The following is a 13,794-nucleotide window of genomic DNA, read 5'->3' as shown; positions in this document are numbered from 1 at the left end:
CATGAATCCACCCTGGAAGCCATAGACCTTTTGACAGAAGCCTCTGGTTCCCTGATGCCCGTCCCCTGCAGACAGGCCACTGGTACTGTTATGGGGAGTTCCCACCCCAGCGACAAGTGAACATATGCACTTCCCACCTTAAATCCTCCTCAACGGGCACATCGAAGAAGTGCCAAACGCCAATAGGCCTGCCTAAAAACTTTGACGGTGTCTGCCGAACATCACGGTCCGGCCCCCTCCCTGCAACCGTCTTCTCGGCATGCCACTGGGCATTCTACTCATAAGGGCGTTCACACAAAAAAGCACATGAGTGCCGACACACCGTCCAAGGGTGTGTCAGCACCTAATGCTTCGGCGGAGTCGGCAACCGCGACCACGCCTACAGGCACGTTGAAAACCAACATTCAGCCACCGAAATTATGCAAGAGTTTTGCAGCTATTATTTCTGCAGCCGAACAGCTCAGAAGCACCCCTTCTCATCGAGATGACTACTCTGAAGGCCCCACCCCTTCTCTAGGGCTTTATCTGGGAAATCTCCCCCTTCTAAACAGCCTTTCCCCCCTTCAGATTCCTCTGCTTCATCCCTGTGGACTAGGCAGAGGTTTGACAATTATATGGATATATGTACCAATTCATAGACTTTTCAGAAAAATACATAACTCCCAAGAGACCTAGGGAGGAGGGCGCCCCATTCCACCTAGGGAGGAGGGCGCCCCATTCCACCAAAGCTGCCGAAGCTTCCAACTCAGTTACATACTTATCCAGAGGAGGTATTTGAGGATTCTGAACCAGAAGAAACATATGACGACAATCCTTTTGGTCGTTAGGACAACCCTTTTGGTCAGGGCACAGCGGACCAGTGCCCAGACTGGGAACAAGATCAACCAGCAGATGAAGGGCCTTGGCTCTCACCCACTCACCCACTTCTACCTCAGACCCAGATGTTATTTGTCTGGACCCGCCTTCTTCACCTCACCAGAGACAGTCATTGCGAATAGATGACCAGATGGTATTTAATGACATCCTAAAGAGAGCAGCAGATAACTTTTAGATCACCACACAGGAGGCTGTCCAGAACTCGGACTTCGTTGAGGACATTCTCAAAGAAAAACCTCCCACCAGTCAGTCTATTCCTCTGCGGAACTCCATAAAGAAACACCTTGCTCCTTCCTTATTATCTCCTTCCCAAAGGCTGTCAACCCTCGTGTTGAGAAACTGTTTCGCCCCTCTCCATCAGACCTTATGTATATTTGACGTCATGCCCCACCGGATTCTCTGGTTGCTACAACTACCAGAAAAAGAGCTGGGGTGCCACTGTCCACGGGTGAAGCTCCCCCGGATAAGGACTGCAGAAAATTCTATGCCCTTGGCAAACGTCTTACCACAACTGCGGCCTATTCCTCCAGGATCACCAATAATACGTCCCTTCTCACTAGTTAGTGATGTACAATGGGGCCTGCTCCAAGAAGGCCTCCAAGAGATCCCTGAATCCAAGCGATAACTCCTACTGGCGGTCATCACTGAGGGTAGGCAGGGACACATAACATCTTAAAAAACACACTAGATGCTGCTGAAACTGCAGGACGCAACCTGGCACAAGGGACTCTCCTCAGGAGACACGCCTAGCTCAAGAATTCAGGTTTCAAGTTGGAGACTCAGGACTCCCTGATAAATAAATCTGTAGAACAGTCAAACCTATTTGGTAAGGCTGTCGATGACACCTTGGAGACGGCTAAAAAAGATTAGGAGGTGCTGAAATCACTCAACCAGATTACAGCCAAGCCTTTCCAACAGCGGGGAGGTTCAAACTCTCATAGTTACTTTCGAGGTCAGTCCTTCCCCTGATCTCTCCATGGACAATATGGCGCTGGAAGCACACCATGGTCCTCCAGACATGGTTCATCTGGCAACAGCCAGTATCAGCAAAGAGGACAGTGCAGAGGCAATGGTAGAGGCAGATACTGCACCCCTAGATGCTCCCTGGCCTCCATATCAAAATGAATCGCCAGTCCGGGTCCCCCCCGATGCCTGTCCAGTTGGGGGACAGTTGTCATCATTCATTCATGCATGGGAGGGGTTCACATCAGACCAGACGGTTATTACATTGAGTTCCACCGGCCATCTCGGTATCACCCACCTAAGAGCAACCACCTACTGCCAGCACACCTGAAAATTCTACTGGAAGAGGTGCAGATCCTTCTGAAAATGGGCACTGTAGAAGTCAATCCCATTCACCAGGTAAACAAGGGAATGTATTCAGTATACTTCCTGGTACCCAAAAAGGGTTAGACCTGTGCCCAGCGAACAAATTTGTCAAACTGCAAAAATTTCGAATGACAACTTTGCAGAAAGTAATCCCACTGCTGGTGCAGGGGATTACATGGCCACACTGCATATGAAAGATGCATACTTTCATATTTCAATGTGGCCAGCGCACAGAAAGTACATAAGGTTCATGACAGAGGACTCTCGCTATCAGTTCAAGGTTCTCCCCTTCGGCATCGCCTCAGGTCCAAGGGTGCTCACTAAGGTACTGGAGGTAGTAGATGCTCACCTGTGCAGGCAGTCCATCCCAGTCTACCCTTACCTCGATGACTGGCTAATAACAGGGGATTCCTACAGAACATGCCTAACAAATACCCAGAGGATGGTAGATCTTCTCTTCAATCTGGGGTTCTCGACCTACGTGAAAAAGTACAGCCTAGTCCCAAGCCAGGTTAGTCTCTGGGGGCCCTAATTCAGACCAAAGACGGCCCTATCTTCCCCTCCAATGAGAGGGTTCAAAACATGCTGTTCCTGATCCCTCACTATGTATCCAGTCTCGAGGTGACCGTGAGCGAAGCCATGTGACTGTTAGGCATGATGGCCTCCTGCATCTACCTAGTTCCACACGCATATCTGCGCATGCGCCCTATGCAAGAGTGGCTCTCGAGCCAATGGTGTCAGTCCAGGGAAAAATGGGACAATCTAGTGGTTGTCTCAACAGCCCTGGTTCAGTCTCTGCAGTGGCAGTCGAGGGAAAGGTCCTGCAAGGGACAACCTTCACCACCCTGCAGTAGAATCCACTCTCACCACAGATGCATCTGTGACAGGGTGAGGGCTCACCTCCTTCATCAGATAGCGCACAGCATGTGGTCCCCAGCTTTAGCAGCCAACCATATAAACTTATTGGAACTGCTAGCAGTGTTCAATACCCTGAAGGCATTTCAACCTCATCTCTAGGGCAAGACAGTTCTAGTCCTCATAGACAGTACTACATCCTTGTATTACCTAAACAAACAAGGGCACACTCAATATCCAGGGCTGTCCAAACTCTCACAGAACATATGGAAATGGGCTCTCAAACACAAGATGTACCTCCTGTCACAACACGTTCCAGGGGAATTCAATCTTCTGGCGGACGCACTCAGCAGACTCTCCCCACTATCCATAGAGTACTAGTGGCGATTACACAAGGACATTGTTCTCAATGTCTTTGCAGGCTGGGGCTTCCCAGAGATCAACTTTTTTGCAACACTGGAAAACACACAATGCCCACATTATGCCTTCAGGTACCCTCAGAACCTCTCCAAGGGGATCGTTCTCTGGATAACATGGTCAGGGAAATTTGTCTGCGCTTTTCACCCGACTCCCCTGCTCAACAGAATAGTGATCAAGATGCACCAAGAGCCAGCCAGGATGATTCTGGTGGTCCTGATGTGCGTCTGTCAAACTTGGTTCTCCCATCTCATGCCAATGTCAGTCTCCCCTCCAAGGAAGCTGCCATGCCCTTACAGAATCCTGTCACAAGACAATGGGGAAACACTACATCCATGCCCTCAAACTTTCAATTTAGCAGCCTGGCTCAAGAGGTCACAGAGTTCAGGTACCTCCAACTCCCTCAAAGATGTATGGACATACTCAGGGAAGCACGGAAACCTAACACCAGACATTGCTACTCCAGCAAATGGAAACACTTTGTCATCTGGTGTAATGGCAAAAGCATCAATCCTCTAGAATTCACACCAACACATATTGTCTTGTACCTAACTCACCTTCTAGACTCAGAGCTGTCTTTAATTCCCTTAAAGTCCACTTAGCTGCACTTTCAGCATACACCACGTCCGAAAAGAGGGTTTTGTGGTGGTGAATTACAGTAATTAAAGCATTTATGGATGAGGTAAAAAGACTTAATTCCCCTTTTTCCAACCCGTGCTCACGGATGGGACCTGAACATTGTACATACTAGACTGACGGGGCCTCCCTTTTAACCAATGCACAAGACTAGCCTTAAAGCACTCACTTACAAAACGAACTTTGTAGTGGCAGTCACATCAATAAGGAGAGTTAGTAAACTGTAAGCCATTTCAGTTTAAGACCCATTTGTCACAATTCACAAGCATAAGGTGGTCCTGTACACTCACCCACGATTTACGCCAACATTTATTTCTAAGTTCCATGTGAACCAGTCCATAGAACTACCCATCTTTTTCCAGAACCCCACCAATGTGGCAGAAAAAAGCCTCCACACACTAGGTGTGAGGAGTGCAGTGATCTATTATCTGGAAAAGACAAAACCACTAAGAAAGACAAACCAGTTATTTGTTTCTGTGGCAGCTGGTAGAGATGGGTACCCTGTCTCTAAATCAGCTATTTCAAAGTGGATCGTAAACTGCATCACACTGTGCTACACTCTTGCCAAGAGAGATCTGCCCTTCACGCCAAGAGCACTCTCAACTCGGGCCACTGGGCCTACCATAGAATCCATTGCAAATGTTCCTCTTGAGTCCTTTTATAAAGCAGCATCCTGGAGTTCTGTTCACACCTTTTCACGACACTGCCGCATAGATGCACACTATAATTCTGATTCTCAGGTGGAACAAGCAGTGCTAAGAGATCTCTTTGCTACTGTTCCTTCCCACATCCCACCACCATCTCTGGCCACTGCTCGCTAGTCTATGCACAGCAAGTTTTTCTAAGCAGATTAACAAGCATCAAAAGACATGCATTACTCACTGTAATAGCATTTTTGATGATTGTGTTAGATTCACATGTGCCCACCCTTCCTTCCCTCATGGAGTAGAAGGAACATAGACATATTCAAGGAATGGTTTGCCCAAAAAATTGTATTGGGAAAAAAGATGGGCAACAATAAATAAAATATACTGGCACTTTTTTTTTAAGTCCCTATGTAAAATTTTGAGCAATTGAAGCTCAAAATTTACAAAAGCAAGCACATGAGGGCATCCATTTTGTGAAATGGATGCCTGCCTGTGCTCGCTTTTGGTTTTGCGGCACTAATGAAGGAAAAGCCAGCCAGCTGTAGTAAACAAAAGCTACCGCTCGGTGGCTTTTCCTTCATTGGTGCCGGGACTCGCAGGACGGAGACTACAGGCAGAAAAGCTGCAGCTGCATCTTCGTAAGTGCTATTTTTTAAATAAAAAAAGCACTAGCTGCGTTTTTTTTCTAAGTTTTTAGAAATAAAACCGCAGCTTTAAAAAACGTTGTATTTATGTTTGCGGTAGCTTTTCAAGCTACCGCAAACATAAATACAACGTGATTGTGTTTACTTAGAATGAAAAACAGCAGCGTTATTGAAACACAACTGCGTTGTGTTTCTGCCTGCCGTGGCTGTCACTTTGGGTCTCGGTGCTCCCCTAAGGGAGCACCGAGACCCAAAGTGAAAGCCAAGGCAGGCAGAAACACAACACAGTCGTGTTTCCATGCGGCAGTGTTTCTGCTTACAGCAGCTTTCCCATTTGGGTCTCACCCTAAATTACTAGGGGAATCCAGACGTGGACCCTTTGCTCACTATTCTTAGAGAGGCACATATCCACCCTACTGATGAGGTCCAACCAGACCGAAACACGTGTCTGGGGTTTCTGTTGGTACTCTTGTTCAGAGGAGAATTGCCTAGCATTTCGGTGCTGGACTGCCCCAGGGCAGGACAAAGACTGATATGTTTGGGATATTTCTTCTCTGTGAAAGAAAGTGAGCTAAAAACTCTAGGTAAGTCTCTTGTAACCAGGACTAATGTCTGGCAGAGTGACTCCCAGGACCCCCCTTGTTAATTTGCATATTTAAGTAACTTTTGGTCTCACCCTAAGTTACTAGGGGAATCCAGACGTGGACCCCTTGCTCACTATTCTTAGAGAGGCACATATCCATCCTACTGATGAGGTCCAACCAGACCGAAACACGTGTCTGGGGTTTCGGTTGGTATTCTTGTTCAGAGGAGAATTGCCTAGCATTTCGGTGCTAGACTGCCCCAGGGCAGGACAAAGACTGATATGTTTGGGATATTTCTTCTCTGTGAAAGATAGTGAGCTAAAAACTCTGGGTAAGTCTCTTGTAACCAGGACTAATGTCTGGCAGAGGGACTCCCAGGACCCCCCTTGTTAATTTAAACTGAATCCCTTAATAACATTTACTGCAAATTAGTCCATGATGAAATAAGCTGAATGCAGATTGGGAAAATGCATGATGCCCTGGAAACGGGAAAATAAACGTGGGCTGAATATGTGCTGGGTGATAAACTAAAAATAAATGTGAAGATCAGTTCTACTGAAAACAAGGCATCGTATTAGACCAGGAAGCTCAAGGAGAGATGTATGTTTTGTTCTCCAGAAATGAAATCACATGCCATTTCAGTGGAATGATCTCCTCAAGAGGAGGTGTTTCCCTTGAGTGACAAGGGGATTTGATAAAAAGGGTTTTGAGAGGTAGTAGCATTCATTAATCTTCTGGGATTGGGAGATGAAGGAACTGAGGCTGCCTAGGCAGATGGAAATTCAGTGCTGGCAAGCTGTCTGATGCTGAAGCAGCCTAGAGACCTAAGTTACTCCTCACTGATGAGGCCCAACATGCTTGTGGTCTTGTGCAGAAGGCATGTGATCAAGCAGTTTGGGCTGGACTGCCCCTTTTGGGGTGGGACCAAGCCTGATTTGCAAATGGTCTTTCCTCTTTTGTAATGGCTTGGCAGGTGATGAACGATAGTCTGGAGGGTAGCCCACAGCAGTGTTAGAGGTTAAGATTCATTCCAAACTTTCCAGCCATCACCGCTTTTGTTTCACTGAATCCCTTAATAACATTTAATGCAAATTAGTCCATGATGAAATAACCTGAATGCAGATTGGGAAAGTGCATGATGCTCTGAAATTGGGAAATTAAACGTGCAGACTGAATCTGCACTGTGTGTTGTTAGGGAGAATTCTCAGAAATGTGCTAATTCCCTCCACATTAGAGACCCCCAGCAACTTTGCTGGATTTTGAGGACTTGATGTTTTTAACCTGGAGAGAGTGAGACCCTTTTCCCCCACTCTCTCATGTATTTTAATGTGATTTTGAACACTGCATTTCTTTTGGTTGTGGAGTCAGACAAACTCCATAGGCATAATCTTTTACATTGTGTCACACAGCAACTTCAGTGCAGTGACACAGGGAAGTCTTTCAGAGTTCCCAAAGGTTTAAATTCCTTTCTTGGATACACTACGGTTTCCAAGAGCAGTAAAGTGAAATTGACTTCACTTTCATGTGTAACTTTCTAGACCCAGCACACACTATCTTACAATAGGGCGTTGGAGGGTTCCTTAGTATCCCCCTTGCCTGGCTTCTCATGTAACATGTTTATGTTACCCTGTTCTCACTGAATGGCTGGTGGCAGTGGTTTCATTTTAATTACTATAGTGTGCATTTACAGTGGGCATTGTTCGCAGCTGCAGTAAAGCACCCAAGGGTGCCATTTTTGTCAAAATGGCCCAGTCTTCTTTTTTTGAAAGGTCCTGCTTGAGATTTACTCTGCATGCCAAACCAGGTTTGGTCTCATTGTTCACTTTGCCACGAGTGAAGCCCATCTCTGGCTCCAGGGTGTCTGGGTTGGCATAAAGTGATGGAGGTGCCCGAAACTCCCTGTGCTTAGTCACCTAGGAGACCCAAGTGCGCTCTGTGATGATTGGCCGGCTGACTGTCCGGCAAGGACAGCCACCCTGCTGGGTGTCTGACAGCTGGGCTGGAATGAATGGGAGAGAACTGAATAAAAGGTGAGGCATTTGGCTTGGAAGGCAGAGTCGACAACCGGACAAAGGAACCAAAGAACTTGAAGAGGACGCCTGCTGCAACTCCTGGACCGTTGGTTTCTCCAGTGAAGCCCTGCTGCTGTGCTGAAACTCCAAATTTGTATCGACTGAGAAGCCTCTACAAGGACAACTTCTCCCCTTGAGTTTGTGGGACCAATCAACTCCAAAATAACTAACCTGGATCTTCTCTTGGAGCTGGTTGCATTTCCACAGAGTTGCTGCTGGAAACCGAAATGCCAGGGAGAGGAACACCAGATTGTGTGCATTACTTTTAAGTTGTCTAAGAGCTCCAGGAAGATCTTCCGGACTCCCAGGAAGCAGGACTGGGTGAGCTTGAGCCCCCTCAACAGAGTGTGGGACCCCAGAAGCAAGGAAAGTCCATCTCGATAGCCAGAAACTGGGGTGTTGCTATTTGCGCTGGTCCTGAGGAGCTGAAACACTGAAGTACTACTTGTTGGAAGGATTGCCAGTTGCAAGCAGTGACCGTCCCTTTGCAGAGCAGGAATCACCAGAAGTCCCCCTTCTTGTCTCCCTTACTGAGGCTCAGGAACAGTGATATATGTAGAGCTGCACAGGAATAGGAGTCATTTTTTCTTCAATACAAAGATGCTGTAAAGCCTGAGAGAACTTACCTCTCATTGTAGAGTTGCTTGCATCTTCTACTACTCACAAGTCTTATCAGCTTGTGGCCCTACATTTGATTCTTCTTTTCTTCAAAGAATTCTAAAACATTGTGCAAAGACTTTTCTACTTACCTACCAGAAGTGCTTTATCCTACATAAAACTTTTGCCCATTGACTTTGGCTTAACCTGTTATACTGAATGACTCTGCTTAGGGGATCCAAAAGTATTTGCCTGCTTAAGAATATTTGTGGTCTCTTGTTTGTTCTAATAACCTTTTCCTTTTACCGACTTCTAAGAGTATTCTAAATGCAAACAGTAAGATATTAATGTCCCCAGAACCCTAGCTATTGAAGTCACCTTAGGGTGTAGGTTGTGACTGTGGGCCATCCCAAAAATGTCTTTACTGATTTATAAACTAAGAGTGTACAGTTTTGAAGTGTATTTGTGTGTTACTTTGATATTGCTCCCTTCTGAAGAAGGCATATTCTAACTGACTGATAAATAAATTGATAATTGTTTATTCAAGAAACCTTGTGTCTAAGTGTTTCTTTGAATGAATGTCACTGTGAATCTCGGCTTAACTCCCCTGCAGCTCACATTGACCCCTCTTGAGATAAGTCTGGCTGCTCAGCCACACTACCCAACTATGTAGTACAAACCTATACCAAAGGTTGGGTTCCTTTACCTGTAGGTCAGGGTTGTTGTAGTGCACCCAAAGGGTACTGCATACAATCTTCCCTAACAGATGATAAACTAAAAACATTTGAAGATTAGTTCTACTGAAAACAGGGCATTATATTAGAGCAGGAGGCTCAAGGAGAGATGTATCCTTTGCTCTCCAGCAATGAAATCACGTTCCATTTCAGTGACAAGGGGATTTCATAAAAAAGGGTTTTGAGAGGGAGTAGCATTCATTCATCTTAGGGGCATTGGGAGATGAAGGAACAGAGGCTGCCTAGGTGACGGAAATTCAGTGCTGATGCTGAAGCAGTCCTTATCTGGGTTGACCCTGGGCGAGACAGGCGGAAAGATTGGGGCAACTTTCCATGCCAAACTGAATCAGAAATACTGCCAACATATCTAGGTTAATATGAAGTTAAGTGAGGGGCTGCCGTTATGAATGAGATCAGGTAGTCAAGATTAAGAATCACTTCATTTTATGTGCTGTCTATTTTTAACGTGCATGTAATCCTGCGTTTATGTTTTGCAAAGTCTCACTGTGTTTTTTAAAAAAGTGTATTTCTCTTGCCATGTTCCATTATGCCAAGGACAGTTGGCAAGACTTGGCACTGATGAAGTGCTAAAAGCTATTGCACTGTGAAATACAATGTGCGCAGCATAAGTGTCATTCTGTGTAAATTGCATAATTCCATTTTACGATAAAAAACAGATTCCAAAGTAACTTTTAGTTTCATAACATTTATTCAGCATTCAATCCCTTTTATTTGACATGCATAGAGAGACAGATGTGTGGTAAGAGATATCCCAATGCAAAGTAGCTGCTGTGAGCTATTTATCTAGTTAGATTAAATGAATGTGCCGTATTTCAATTGCATGCTTTACAATTGTTGAAACTCAGCCAAATGAACGTAGTGTGGTATTTTATTTAAGGTACCACAGGAAGGCATGAGCCACCCATCCAGAGTGCATCAATTCCAGTATTTTGTTTGCTGTTAGGGACCCTAGTAAAAACAATGATTAGGCAATATTCTGAAATTAGTCTCACCACTATTAAAATACCCCACTGAGTTACCACAATATATTACCAATGATCATAAAAAAACACCAAACACAGCCATAATAAAAAAAAATACCACAAAGTAATAGCTATAACCCCAAAATAAATCCAACAGAGATTATCTTGATTAAATTGTCTGCCATGTTTGGTTTAAGAGAGAAACATATCATAGCAAACACATGTCGCGTGCAGAGTTTATTAAAATATTGCAGTCATGTATGAAATGGAGAGGGTTTACCTACTGGACAGTACATTACTTAGTTGGATCCTGAGCACCTTCTCCATCCATGCTAAATTTACAGGGTTGGTGGGTGGTTTTAAAGGGCACTTTGGCATCAGTAGTCAATCGCACTTTGGGGGTGAGCTTTGTCTTCCATGCTCTGTGTGATAAAAGAAGAGTTTCTGAGGCCGGTGTTGGTTTTGTAGAGGTTCTTTGCTTTGCTGGTCAGTGAATAGCCCGACACTGACAGTAATTGTTGTACAGCAGAATATTGCCTGGGCTTTTCAGCACCAATAGGTTAATGTCCATGACACAAACACATCGGTATGCTAATTGTGGCATCCCCTGCAGGTAGACTAAGCCAAATAGACTTGTGAGTACACTCGGCATGGGGGATGGTGGTTGGTTCAAAGTGAACAATGCCTGCATGCTTATTTTATTCTGCTAACCTGTGTCCCCTGTGTTGACTGAAATGTATGATACAGTGTGTTTATTCTGTATATGAAGTACTTTCTTCCTACTCAAAGAATGTTAGACACCTTATTTCGGTATTCTGTTTGGTTCTGTTCTTATCTGTTGTGAGGGAGGGAAGGCTTTGCGCTGTTGCCTTCTCACCTGATGAAGGACAGGCCCACCTTTGGTACACCTAATGTATCTGTGATGATACAAGCTTGCAGTTAGCATGTACCCATGACCTTAGGGTATCCTAATTATATATAGACACAATAATTGCATTGTTTAAAGATTTTACGGATCACTTCATTTGACTTGGAGAGATCGGCTCATTTGTGCACAGGTGTGCTATAGAACATCACTATAGCTATGTTGACAGTATGTTTTGACATTCGTGAGATAGGATATACTGATACATTCGTCCCCATGATCACTATAGAAACTCTTTGAACATAATGGTTTATTTTGCAGATCTCAGCTGAGGCCAAAACCCGGAATGCAGGACATGCACCTGATGTTCGGACTGTGCAGTAGTTTTACAAGTTGGGGTCTGCAACCTTTGACTCTCTGAACGATTTGGATTACAACTCCTTTGATTCCTCACACATTACCATGCTGGCTAGGGCTGATGGTAGCTGTTATCGAAAACACCTGTGGAACCAAATGCTGCAGATCCCAGATTTCTGTAGTAACAGGAAATCCCCTCTCTAATCCCATTGGGTGTTTAGGATGATTTCAGGTATGCTGTTCCATTCTGATAATGCTGCAGATGGTTAACACTGAAGCTGCATATTATGCTATGTAAAATCCATCAATCTGCCAATGAGAGCTGCTGTGTTAATCTTTTCTATTAACTCAAACTCAACTGCAAGTACTCCGGTGCAAAGCTAGGTATAGTCAGCAACTCTGAGGTTTTCAATTTTCAATGTTCCATTGTATGTACAGTGTGTGGGAAAAGACTCAGAAAAAAGGAATACATTCTACGGTCATTAATTGATCAATATGTAATGTTGTGTTGCACATAGTAAATGATGTGGAAATGTCTAGGCCACCCCCTGCCACAACTCCATCTGTGACCCCAAACACTGACTGGGGGCTGCCACCAAATGTGCATTAAGGAGTTGTATGCAAACCACAGTAACTATAAGTGTTTATTGGGTAGGGACACAGGAATGGTAGCAATTTCAATGATTGCTCTCATTGGAGACCACATTGAAGTTGTTTGTTTGATAATGTCCCATGCTAGATGTGTGGGTAGTATATGGTGCCTGGCTCACATTTCACCACTAACTAGGATCCTGTTAAAGGGCCATTACTAAAGTGGATGACAGGGCAGCAGCTTAAACTCAGGTGTGAATGTACTCCTTTGCTGTACCAGCTATCAGAGGAGAGAAGGGTATATCATTCAAGGATATTGAGCATAGGTGACACGGGGCAGGATTTACGGTAGGATAACAAAAGGTAAGACACAAAAAGTGCATGCTGCCTCATCAGTCATGTAGCTTAGTAACAACACACAAACATAGTTATGAATATGTCTTTGGTGAGAAGCTATCAGGAGTATATGCTATATGCACGCTCTTACTGCATTACCCAGATCACTGAAAGTGCAGATTTTCTCATTAGACAATCAAGATAGCTAGCCAACATGGTGAACAAATGTACACCTTGCTGTCATCCACGTGGCAGATATAAGGTTTGAAGTGATATCAACACTCACCTAAATAAAATAAATAAAATAAAAAATTCCACTGAACATGTGCTCTCATGCCTGGATCTAGCTTGGGGCTAGGATGGGTGGATAATGTTCAGAACTCTGGACAAACATCTATCGTTTCTAAGCTCTTGTATCGGTCTATTGACACTAGTTGCAGGGCTTGTCCTACACAAGCAAAGGGGTGTCCATATATCTTTGTAGTGCTACATAGATTATCAGAATTTCCCAACGACTATCTGTTTGTTCTTGGGTGTCAGGTCCTGCACATTGACCTGAGGCCTCTGAGAGATAATACTTGAATACAGTACTGGTATCATTTTAGAGGCATTTAGCATTAAGAGCGTCCTAATGCTCTAGGTTCAAGGGAATCCTGACTTGATAAGCACGTGGGGGGGGTTGGGTCAGCATGGGAGTTTGTTTTTTCAACCACAGTTCTACTGATCTTGGTTTTTGTGAGCTTTTAAGACCTCTATAAATTCTGATCTGACAAACAAATAGTGCATTGTTGGCATGGAAAGGGGATATGAGCTTACTACATTTCAAGAATAAATTGATGCTGTTTTGATAGAGCTGACTTGATGTTGTTTACTTACAGTATTCTGTTCTATTACAGTAACTACGTTTTCTATGCCCTTTAGCTGTCATAAGTGCGAAGAATAGTGAAGGAGTGGATTTTGACAGGATGGAGGTGAGACACAACTCCTCCTCTCTCCAAGGTTGCTGCTGGACGCCTGGCCAATTACCTCCTAATGTTTCGGTCTCTTAAAAGTCTAGGCTAATTCTACCAATTCACAATCCCAAAGGATATACATTGCAGCCAACTCTTGTTTTTCTTAGTTTATCAGAGAAGGTGAGTTTGCTAGATGAAAGGGATCTTTCCCTTTACAATATTGTTAGAAAGTGATGCCAGTCAGTAACAGTAGAGGTTGCCAGGTTGATATAAATGTAACAGGGTGCTTTTTTCTTTTTTTTTGGAAGAACAGTGTGT

The sequence above is a fragment of the Ambystoma mexicanum genome, chromosome 8, assembly GCF_040938575.1.
Source record: "Ambystoma mexicanum isolate Mex_15411 chromosome 8, UKY_AmexF1_1, whole genome shotgun sequence".
Taxonomy (NCBI): domain Eukaryota; kingdom Metazoa; phylum Chordata; class Amphibia; order Caudata; family Ambystomatidae; genus Ambystoma; species Ambystoma mexicanum.
This window is presented reverse-complemented; position numbering follows the sequence as displayed.